This window comes from Oncorhynchus keta, chromosome 34, assembly GCF_023373465.1.
Source record: "Oncorhynchus keta strain PuntledgeMale-10-30-2019 chromosome 34, Oket_V2, whole genome shotgun sequence".
NCBI classification, from domain to species: Eukaryota; Metazoa; Chordata; class Actinopteri; order Salmoniformes; family Salmonidae; genus Oncorhynchus; species Oncorhynchus keta.
Window position 1 is genome coordinate 6165145 of NC_068454.1, and position 10901 is coordinate 6176045.

Here is a 10901-nt window from a genome sequence, read left to right on the forward strand (position 1 = left end):
GTTATTGGGTAATCTAATGGATTTGAGTTTATTTAGTTCTTGTTGGGTTATTGCAATCTAATAGATTTGAGCTTTTCTATTTCAGTTCTTGCTGGGTTATTGGGTAATCTAATGGATTTGAGCTTTTCATTTAGTCTTGTTAGTTATTAGTAATCTATTTGGATTTGAGCTACTAGTTTACATGGTAACGCACGATTTGCTTTTCATTTAGTTCTTGTTGGGTTATTGGGTAATCTAATGGATTTGTTTTCATTTGAAGTTATATTGTTGTCATTGGTAATCTAATGGATTTGGTTTTTCATTTAGTTATTGTTGGGTTATTGGGTAATCTAATGGATTTGAGCTTTTCATTTAGTTATTGTTGGGTTATTGGGTAATCTAATGGATTTGAGCTTTTCATTTAGTTCTTGTTGGGTTACTGGGTAATCTAATGGATTTTAGCTTTTCATTTAGTTCTTGTTGTTATTGGGTAATCTAATGGATTTGAGCTTTTCATTTAGTTCTTGTTGGGTTATTGGGTAATCTAATAGATTTGAGCTTTTCATTTAGTTCTTGTTGGGTTATTGGGTAATCTAATGGATTTGAGCTTTTCATTTAGTTCTTGTTGGGTTATTGGGTAATCTAATGGATTTGAGCTTTTCATTTAGTTCTTGTTGTTATTGGGTAATCTAATGGATTTGAGCTTTTCATTTAGTTATTGTTGGGTTATTGGGTAATCTAATGGATTTGAGCTTTTCATTTAGTTATTGTTGGGTTATTGGGTAATCTAATGGATTTGAGCTTTTCATTTAGTTATTGTTGGGTTATTGGGTAATCTAATGGATTTGAGCTTTTCATTTAGTTCTTGTTGGGTTATTGGGTAATCTAATGGATTTGAGCTTTTCATTTAGTTCTTGTTGGGTTATTGGGTAATCTAATGGATTTGAGCTTTTCATTTAGTTCTTGTTGGGTTATTGGGTAATCTAATGGATTTGAGCTTTTCATTTAGTTCTTGTTGGGTTATTGGGTAATCTAATAGATTTGAGCTTTTCATTTAGTTCTTGTTGGGTTATTGGGTAATCTAATGGATTTGAGCTTTTCATTTAGTTCTTGTTGGGTTATTGGGTAATCTAATGGATTTGAGCTTTTCATTTAGTTGTTATTGGGTAATCTAATGGATTTGAGCTTTTCATTTAGTTCTTGTTGGGTTATTGGGTAATCTAATGGATTTGAGCTTTTCATTTAGTTATTGTTGGGTTATTGGGTAATCTAATGGATTTGAGCTTTTCATTTAGTTATTGTTGGGTTATTGGGTAATCTAATGGATTTGAGCTTTTCATTTAGTTATTGTTGGGTTATTGGGTAATCTAATAGATTTGAGCTTTTCATTTAGTTCTTGTTGGGTTATTGGGTAATCTAATAGATTTGAGCTTTTCATTTAGTTCTTGTTGGGTTATTGGGTAATCTAATAGATTTGAGCTTTTCATTTAGTTCTTGTTGGGTTATTGGGTAATCTAATAGATTTGAGCTTTTCATTTAGTTCTTGTTGGGTTATTGGGTAATCTAATAGATTTGAGCTTTTCATTTAGTTCTTGTTGGGTTATTGGGTAATCTAATGGATTTGAGCTTTTCATTTAGTTCTTGTTGGGTTATTGGGTAATCTAATGGATTTGAGCTTTTCATTTAGTTCTTGTTGGGTTGTTGGGTAATCTAATGGATTTGAGCTTTTCATTTAGTTATTGTTGGGTTATTGGGTAATCTAATGGATTTTAGCTTTTCATTTAGTTATTGTTGGGTTATTGGGTAATCTAATGGATTTGAGCTTTTCATTTAGTTATTGTTGGGTTATTGGGTAATCTAATGGATTTTAGCTTTTCATTTAGTTCTTGTTGGGTTATTGGGTAATCTAATGGATTTGAGCTTTTCATTTTTAGTTGTTATTGGGTAATCTAATGGATTTGAGCTTTTCATTTAGTTCTTGTTGGGTTATTCGGTAATCTAATGGATTTGAGCTTTTCATTTAGTTCTTGTTGGGTAATCTAATGGATTTGAGCTTTTCATTTAGTTCTTGTTGGGTTATTCGGTAATCTAATGGATTTGAGCTTTTCATTTAGTTCTTGTTGGGTTATTGGGTAATCTAATAGATTTGAGCTTTTCATTTAGTTCTTGTTGGGTTATTGGGTAATCTAATGGATTTGAGCTTTTCATTTAGTTGTTATTGGGTAATCTAATGGATTTGAGCTTTTCATTTAGTTCTTGTTGGGTAATCTAATGGATTTGAGCTTTTCATTTAGTTCTTGTTGGGTTATTGGGTAATCTAATAGATTTGAGCTTTTCATTTAGTTCTTGTTGGGTTATTGGGTAATCTAATAGATTTGAGCTTTTCATTTAGTTCTTGTTGGGTTATTGGGTAATCTAATAGATTTGAGCTTTTCATTTAGTTCTTGTTGGGTTATTGGGTAATCTAATAGATTTGAGCTTTTCATTTAGTTCTTGTTGGGTTATTGGATAATCTAATAGATTTGAGCTTTTCATTTAGTTCTTGTTGGGTTATTGGGTAATCTAATGGATTTGAGCTTTTCATTTAGTTCTTGTTGGGTTATTGGGTAATCTAATGGATTTGAGCTTTTCATTTAGTTCTTGTTGGGTTATTGGGTAATCTAATGGATTTGAGCTTTTCATTTAGTTCTTGTTGGGTTGTTGGGTAATCTAATGGATTTGAGCTTTTCATTTAGTTATTGTTGGGTTATTGGGTAATCTAATGGATTTTAGCTTTTCATTTAGTTATTGTTGGGTTATTGGGTAATCTAATGGATTTGAGCTTTTCATTTAGTTATTGTTGGGTTGTTGGGTTATTGGGTAATCTAATGGATTTTAGCTTTTCATTTAGTTCTTGTTGGGTTATTGGGTAATCTAATGGATTTGAGCTTTTCATTTAGTTGTTATTGGGTAATCTAATGGATTTGAGCTTTTCATTTAGTTCTTGTTGGGTTATTCGGTAATCTAATGGATTTGAGCTTTTCATTTAGTTCTTGTTGGGTAATCTAATGGATTTGAGCTTTTCATTTAGTTCTTGTTGGGTTATTCGGTAATCTAATGGATTTGAGCTTTTCATTTAGTTCTTGTTGGGTTATTGGGTAATCTAATAGATTTGAGCTTTTCATTTAGTTCTTGTTGGGTTATTGGGTAATCTAATGGATTTGAGCTTTTCATTTAGTTGTTATTGGGTAATCTAATGGATTTGAGCTTTTCATTTAGTTCTTGTTGGGTAATCTAATGGATTTGAGCTTTTCATTTAGTTCTTGTTGGGTTATTGGGTAATCTAATAGATTTGAGCTTTTCATTTAGTTCTTGTTGGGTTATTGGGTAATCTAATAGATTTGAGCTTTTCATTTAGTTCTTGTTGGGTTATTGGGTAATCTAATAGATTTGAGCTTTTCATTTAGTTCTTGTTGGGTTATTGGGTAATCTAATGGATTTGAGCTTTTCATTTAGTTCTTGTTGGGTTATTGGATAATCTAATAGATTTGAGCTTTTCATTTAGTTCTTGTTGGGTTATTGGGTAATCTAATGGATTTGAGCTTTTCATTTAGTTCTTGTTGGGTTATTGGGTAATCTAATGGATTTGAGCTTTTCATTTAGTTCTTGTTGGGTTGTTGGGTAATCTAATGGATTTGAGCTTTTCATTTAGTTATTGTTGGGTTATTGGGTAATCTAATGGATTTGAGCTTTTCATTTAGTTCTTGTTGGGTTATTGGGTAATCTAATGGATTTGAGCTTTTCATTTAGTTATTGTTGGGTTGTTGGGTTATTGGGTAATCTAATGGATTTTAGCTTTTCATTTAGTTCTTGTTGGGTTATTGGGTAATCTAATGGATTTGAGCTTTTCATTTAGTTGTTATTGGGTAATCTAATGGATTTGAGCTTTTCATTTAGTTCTTGTTGGGTAATCTAATGGATTTGAGCTTTTCATTTAGTTCTTGTTGGGTTATTGGGTAATCTAATGGATTTGAGCTTTTCATTTAGTTCTTGTTGGGTTATTGGGTAATCTAATAGATTTGAGCTTTTCATTTAGTTCTTGTTGGGTTATTGGGTAATCTAATGGATTTGAGCTTTTCATTTAGTTCTTGTTGGGTTATTGGGTAATCTAATGGATTTGAGCTTTTCATTTAGTTCTTGTTGGGTTATTGGGTAATCTAATGGATTTTAGCTTTTCATTTAGTTATTGTTGGGTTATTGGGTAATCTAATGGATTTGAGCTTTTCATTTAGTTATTGTTGGGTTATTGGGTAATCTAATGGATTTTGGTTGTTTTTAATGACTGATTCAAGGATGTTCAATTTTTCTTTAATTTCTAATTGCTTCTGTTGTGGTTCTGTTGTAAGTCGTTTTGTGGGATGTTTTTGTATAGATTATCAAAATAAGTTTTCCAAATTCCCACATCTTGTATGACTTGTGGCTTTGTTGTGCTTAAATTGTTCCACATGTCCCAGAACTGATTTTGGTCAATTGCGTTTTCAATTTCATCAAGTGTCTTGTTGGTATAATTCAATTTCTTGCATTTCAGTGTTTGTTTCTACTGTTTCAGAGTTTCACAGTATTCATATCGTAGCTCTGGGTTGTTTTGCTGCTTATGTTTTTTGTTTGACATTTGTCTTAGGTGTTTTCTAATTGTTTTACATTCATTATCAAACAATTTGTCAGAAACATTTTGATTTTTGCTTCTGATGTTGCATTGCTTTGGTTTTCTCAAATTTGCTTTCAATGCTGCTTTTTGGAATATGCAGTTGATGTTTTGGGTAGCTGAATTGACACCATCTTTATTGTTTTGGTACTGTGAGTTATTGAAAAACTGTATAGAGTTCATTATTTCATTTGAGTTCAATGTTTCAATGAATGTCTCTGCACTGATTGGAGCCCATCTGTATGATTGGTTTATGTTGTAAAGTTTATTGGGCTGTTTTTTTGAATGAATATTGCCGGTTAATTTCTTCAGAAACACGTTGATCTGACTGTGATCTGACAATGGTGTCTGTGGTCTGACAGTGAATGCACTAATGGAGGAGGGGTCAATGTCAGTGATGGCAAAATCGACTACACTTGTCCCAAGACCTGAGCAGTAAGTAAACTGACCTAAAGAGTCCCCTCTGATTCTACCATTAAGCATGTACAGGCCTAAGGCTCGACAGAGATGTACTAACTCTTTTCCATTTTTGTTCAGTATTTGGTCAGGACTGTTTCTATTATTTATAATAGGGCTACTGTACAAGGAGGGGTGTCCAAATATGTGGTGGTTACCTCCCGTATCAGTGTCGTCAGGCTCATAACCTGTTCTTGCATTGAAATCTCCACAAAGAAGCACTTTACCCTGTGCCTGAAATGTAATGATTTCTGTCTGGAGATTGTCAAAAAACTGATCATCATAATATGATGAATCTGAAGGAGGAGCATAAGCTGCACATATGTAAACATCATTGTCACAATAGATTGAACCTTTGTTAAGTTTTAGCCAAATGTGAGTGGTACCTTTTTTCATTTCATTCAGTGCTAAGTCCTGCTTATGCCAAATGATGATTCCACCTGAGTCTCGACCCCGTTTAACATTTTTATGTTTGATTGATGGTAGTAAACTTTCTCTATAGCCTGAGGGACACTGAGTATCTATGTCTCCACGACACCATGTTTCCATTAGGATTATGATGTCCTGTCCCTTGATGTTTTTAATCAATTCTGGATTTGTTGTTTTATAACCAAAATGTGAAGAGTATAGGCCCTGGATATTCCAAGAGCTGATAATTAATGATCTCATTTATAATAAGTGATATTCACTGGTTTGAGTAAAGTACATCGAAAAAAAACTATATATATATGCATGTATGCACGCACACACGCATACATACATACAGACACGCATACATACATACAGACACGCATACATACATACAGACACGCATACATACATACAGACACGCATACATACATACACACACGCATACATACACATATGCATATATATATACATATATATACATACATACATACACACATGCATACATGCATACACACACGCATACATGCATACACACACGCATACATGCATACACACACGCATACATGCATACACACACGCATACATACATACATACACACACGCATACATACATACACACACGCATACATACACACACATGCATATATATATATATATACACACACATGCATACATATACACACACGCATACACACACACACACACATACATACATACATATACACACACACACACACACACACACACACACACACACACACACACACACACATACAATATACATACACACATATATATATATATACATATACATATACACACATACATACATATACACACACACACACACACACACACACACACACACACACCATTACATATAATAATTATTATAATACCGGTGTCAATACATTTAGGAATATTTGTAAACAAATGAATAAGAATGGATTAAGATTGCACATAAAATAAGTACAATGCAATCTGCAACCCTGTGTGTGTGCGTGTGCATGCCCGTGTGTGAATTAAAGGGTCTGTCTAGCACAGTAGTCTGCATATTAGTTGCAGTAGTTGGCGCACCTCTCCTATCTCTGATTGTTCTAGGGGTCTTCTGCCAGAGGTTACCTCAGCATATGTAGGCTGACGATCTGACTGATACATGGTGTGGACTGCATCATGTGGTCTACTTCCCTGGTGGTCTAGTTGTGCAGTCCTGAGGCGGGTCTGGTCTGGTAAATATGTGCTGTGTTGGGCCTGGTCTAGTAGAGCTGTGTTGTGATGGGACGGGTCTAGTTGTGCTGTCCTGAGGCGGGTCTGGTCTGGTAAATATGTGCTGTGTTGGGCCTGGTCTAGTAGAGCTGTGCTGTAATAAGCCATGTCTGGCTCTTTTCTCCTCGGGATGGTGGAGGTACTGTTGTTTCAGAAGGTGGGGCGGGGGACCTCTGTTGCTGGGGTGATGGGTGTGTGGGTCCCTGCCAAGTGTTGCATCTTTTAGGTCCTTGGCAAAGGTTCTGATACTGTCCTGATCCAGATGTATATTATCATATAAGTGTTGACATGTCAGAGTGGGGTGGTGAGCCGTTCTGACATTGAGCAGTGAGGCACAGTCCACAGTGATCTGTTGATTTATTTTGTCCATCAACTGTCCTGGGAAGTCTTTTCTTGGTAGGAGGCTGGACACAACTATATTGGTTGTTGGGAACATAGCCTGTGCCCGTTCTGCCACTCTTCTCACTGCCCCAGGCACATTTTCACCTTTGGCATGGTCGTTTGTGCCAGTGTGGATGATGATGTTGTCAGGGGTGTCAATCCTGGTCTGACTGAGTAGCTGCATTGCACTCTCAGTTGTAGGACACCAGAACTTATACACCTGGTGTTTAGGGAATAATCTTTCCTGGACTAAGAACTTCCCATTTGAATCAATTAGGATTGCAGCTGTGGGTGATTGTCTGGGCTGGATCAGACTGGGAGGCTGGTAGGTTGACCTGGGCTGGAGCAGACTGGGAGGCTGGTATTCTGGCCTGGGCTGGAGCAGACTGAGAGGCTGGTAGGTTGAGCAGTGGGAGGCTGACCTGGGCTGGAGCAGACTGGGAGGCTGCAGTATTCTGGCCTGGGCTGGAGCAGACTGGTAGGCTGGTGCAGTGTCATCAGGCTGTGTGGTGGAGGCCATGCTGGTCTCAGGTTCTGCTTGTGTTGTACCAAGCTGGTGGACATGTTCTCTAGATGCAGAGGACACAATGACTCTCTGCCGGTTGAGGGTGTCAATGTACCTCTCTTTTTGTTCGAGCTCCTTTCTTGTTGTGCTCAGATGGTCTCTGAGGTCATCATTTGTCTGACTCAGTTTGTCCATTCTGCTTTCTAATTTAGCAATAGATGCTCTGCTCTCCTCCCTGAACTGTTTCATCTCTTCTTTCAGTTTCTGGACAGTGTCCTCTTGAAGCTTGTTCTCTCTGAGTTCTATGACCTCTGCTTCGACTAGAGAGAGGGTGTTGTGGAAACGTTGCATAGCAGGTGTTCTTGGTGTTGTAGGCATGTCCTTGGCTCTGTCTGCTGCAGGTGAGGTAGGTAAAGGGACATGGAGGGCTTCCTGCTGGGTCACAGAGACCATTGGGGTCTGCTTTTCTCCATCTGCCTCCTTGACTTTTTCCTCAGTTTCTGAGATGATGTCAGCGTCTGCTTTTAGGGTAGCAAACTTATTCTCAAAAGCCTGGAGGCTTGAATCATTGCCTTGTATCAATACAGTTCCATTATTATATAAGTTTACTGTTTGATATGTGTTGCTCTGGTCAGCTTCTTCAAAAATGCTGATCTGACATCCTTGGCTGATGCCCCTCTTTTTTTGAGAAAGGGAAATGGTTGCAAATAACCTTTTTCCATATGTTCCCTCGATTGGTATTAAAAATTAAATTTGCTCTTGTTTTGTAACTGGTAAGATCTGCAAACAGGCATTCATGGTTCTGTCCCATCAACAAACATTTGAAACCTTTTTCTTAGCTTTCTCTGTTTGGATGTCTGGTGGGTAAACAATTTCCATAGCAACGCTGGTGATGTTGGCTACAATGTTGCAATAGAAGTGCTGTTTCTTGTATTATGGTCTCTTGTTTCTTTAGAGGACTGTTTCACTTTGTTGTCCTCTTTCTTTTCCTTTTTCTTCTGTCCTTATTTTGTCCTTATTTTGTCTTCCTTTCTTCTGTTAACTAGATATTTGTTGTTGTTATTCTTTGTAAGCTAGCTAGCTTCTTCCAGGAGAGTCCTTAGCAACTGCTTAGCAACAGGTAAACAATTCAGCTAGCTAAGATAACTGTACAATTTTATGAAAAATAGTTACTTTTTCAAAAGCCTGTCTTTTTGGTGTGTTGCTTGTTTTGTCTTCTATTGAGTCTTGACGTTTTCTCTTGATTTTTTCGATATACTTCACTCTAAAAAAACATTTAAAACTCAATATATACAGGAGCTCATTTTTCAGCAGCTGCTCAATTTGGAACTCTGGAACTCTCTGTCTCTCTCTCTCTCTCTCTGTCTCTCTCTCTCTGTCTCTCTCTCATATACATTGTAAAAATTATAAATGATAGCAAATAATAATATAAAATGGTAGTAAATAGTAATACAAAAATAATAACAATAAAATGGTAACAGTCAATAGTAGAAATGTAATAAATATAAAATCTAATTATGGAAAATGAAACTATAACTAACATTTACATTTAAGTCATTTAGCAGACGCTCTTATCCAGAGCGACTTACAAATTGGTGCATACACCTTATGACAACCAGTGGAACAGCCACTTGCATCTAAATCTTGTTAGGGGGGGGGGTGAGAAGGATTACTTACCCTATCCTAGGTATTCCTTGAAGAGGTGGGGTTTCAGGTGTCTCCGGAAGGTGGTGATTGACTCCGCTGTCCTATCGTCGTGAGGGAGTTTGTTCCACCATTGGGGGGCCAGAGCAGCGAACAGTTTTGACTGGGCTGAGCGGGAACTGTACTTCCTCAGTGGTAGGGAGGCGAGCAGGCCAGAGGTGGATGAACGCAGTGCCCTTGTTTGGGTGTAGGGCCTGATCAGAGCCTGGAGGTACTGAGGTGCCGTTCCCCTCACAGCTCCGTGGCGAGCACCATGGTCTTGTAGCGGATGCGAGCTTCAACTGGAAGCCAGTGGAGAGAGCGGAGGAGCGGGGTGACGTGAGAGAACTTGGGAAGGTTGAACACCAGACGGGCTGCGGCGTTCTGGATGAGTTGTAGGGGTTTAATGGCACAGGCAGGGAGCCCAGCCAACAGCGAGTTGCAGTAATCAAGACGGGAGATGACAAGTGCCTGGATTAGGACCTGCGCCGCTTCCTGTGTGAGGCAGGGTCGTACTCTGCGGATGTTGTAGAGCATGAACCTACAGGAACGGGACACCGCCTTGATGTTAGTTGAGAACGTCAGGGTGTTGTCCAGGATCACGCCAAGGTTCTTAGCGCTCTGGGAGGAGGACACAATGGAGTTGTCAACCGTGATGGCGAGATCATGGAACGGGCAGTCCTTCCCGGGAGGAAGAGGAGCTCCGTCTTGCTGAGGTTCAGCTTGAGGTGGTGATCCGTCATCCACACTGATATGTCTGCCAGACATGCAGAGATGCGATTCGCCACCTGGTCATCAGAAGGGGAAAGGAGAAGATTAATTGTGTGTCGTCTGCATAGCAATGATAGGAGAGACCATGTGAGGTTATGACAGAGCCAAGTGACTTGGTGTATAGCGAGAATAAGATAGGGCCTAGAACAGAGCCCTGGGGACACCAGTGGTGAGAGCGCGTGGTGAGGAGACAGATTCTCGCCACGTCACCTGGTAGGAGCGACCTGTCAGGTAGGACGCAATCCAAGCGTGGGCCGCGCCGGAGATGCCCAACTCGGAGAGGGTGGAGAGGAGGATCTGATGGTTCACAGTATCGAAGGCAGCCGATAGGTCTAGAAGGATGAGAGCAGAGGAGAGAGAGTTAGCTTTAGCAGTGCGGAGCGCCTCCGTGATACAGAGAAGAGCAGTCTCAGTTGAATGACTAGTCTTGAAACCTGACTGATTTGGATCAAGAAGGTCATTCTGAGAGAGATAGCGGTAGAGCTGGCCAAGGATGGCACGCTCAAGAGTTTTGGAGAGAAAAGAGAGAAGGGATACTGGTCTGTAGTTGTTGACATCGGAGGGATCGAGTGTAGGTTTTTTCAGAACTAACTTTTTCACAAATAACTTATAACTAAATAACTGTCCTCTTCTTCTTTATATCAGTACTACAACTACAATCATCATTACTACGACTACTACTACCATCACTAAACTGTTATCACTACCATTACCACCCATATTTGGAATGATAAACATTAATAATTATAGTAATAACAATAATAG

The 10901-nt window shown here is 38.4% G+C and overlaps 1 pseudogene; it reads right to left on the minus strand.

Moving 5' to 3' along the window:
- Nucleotides 1-8135, minus strand: part of LOC127914851 (involucrin-like) — a 151442-nt pseudogene extending 143307 nt beyond the window's left edge.
- Nucleotides 8136-10901: the final 2766 nt, after the last annotated feature.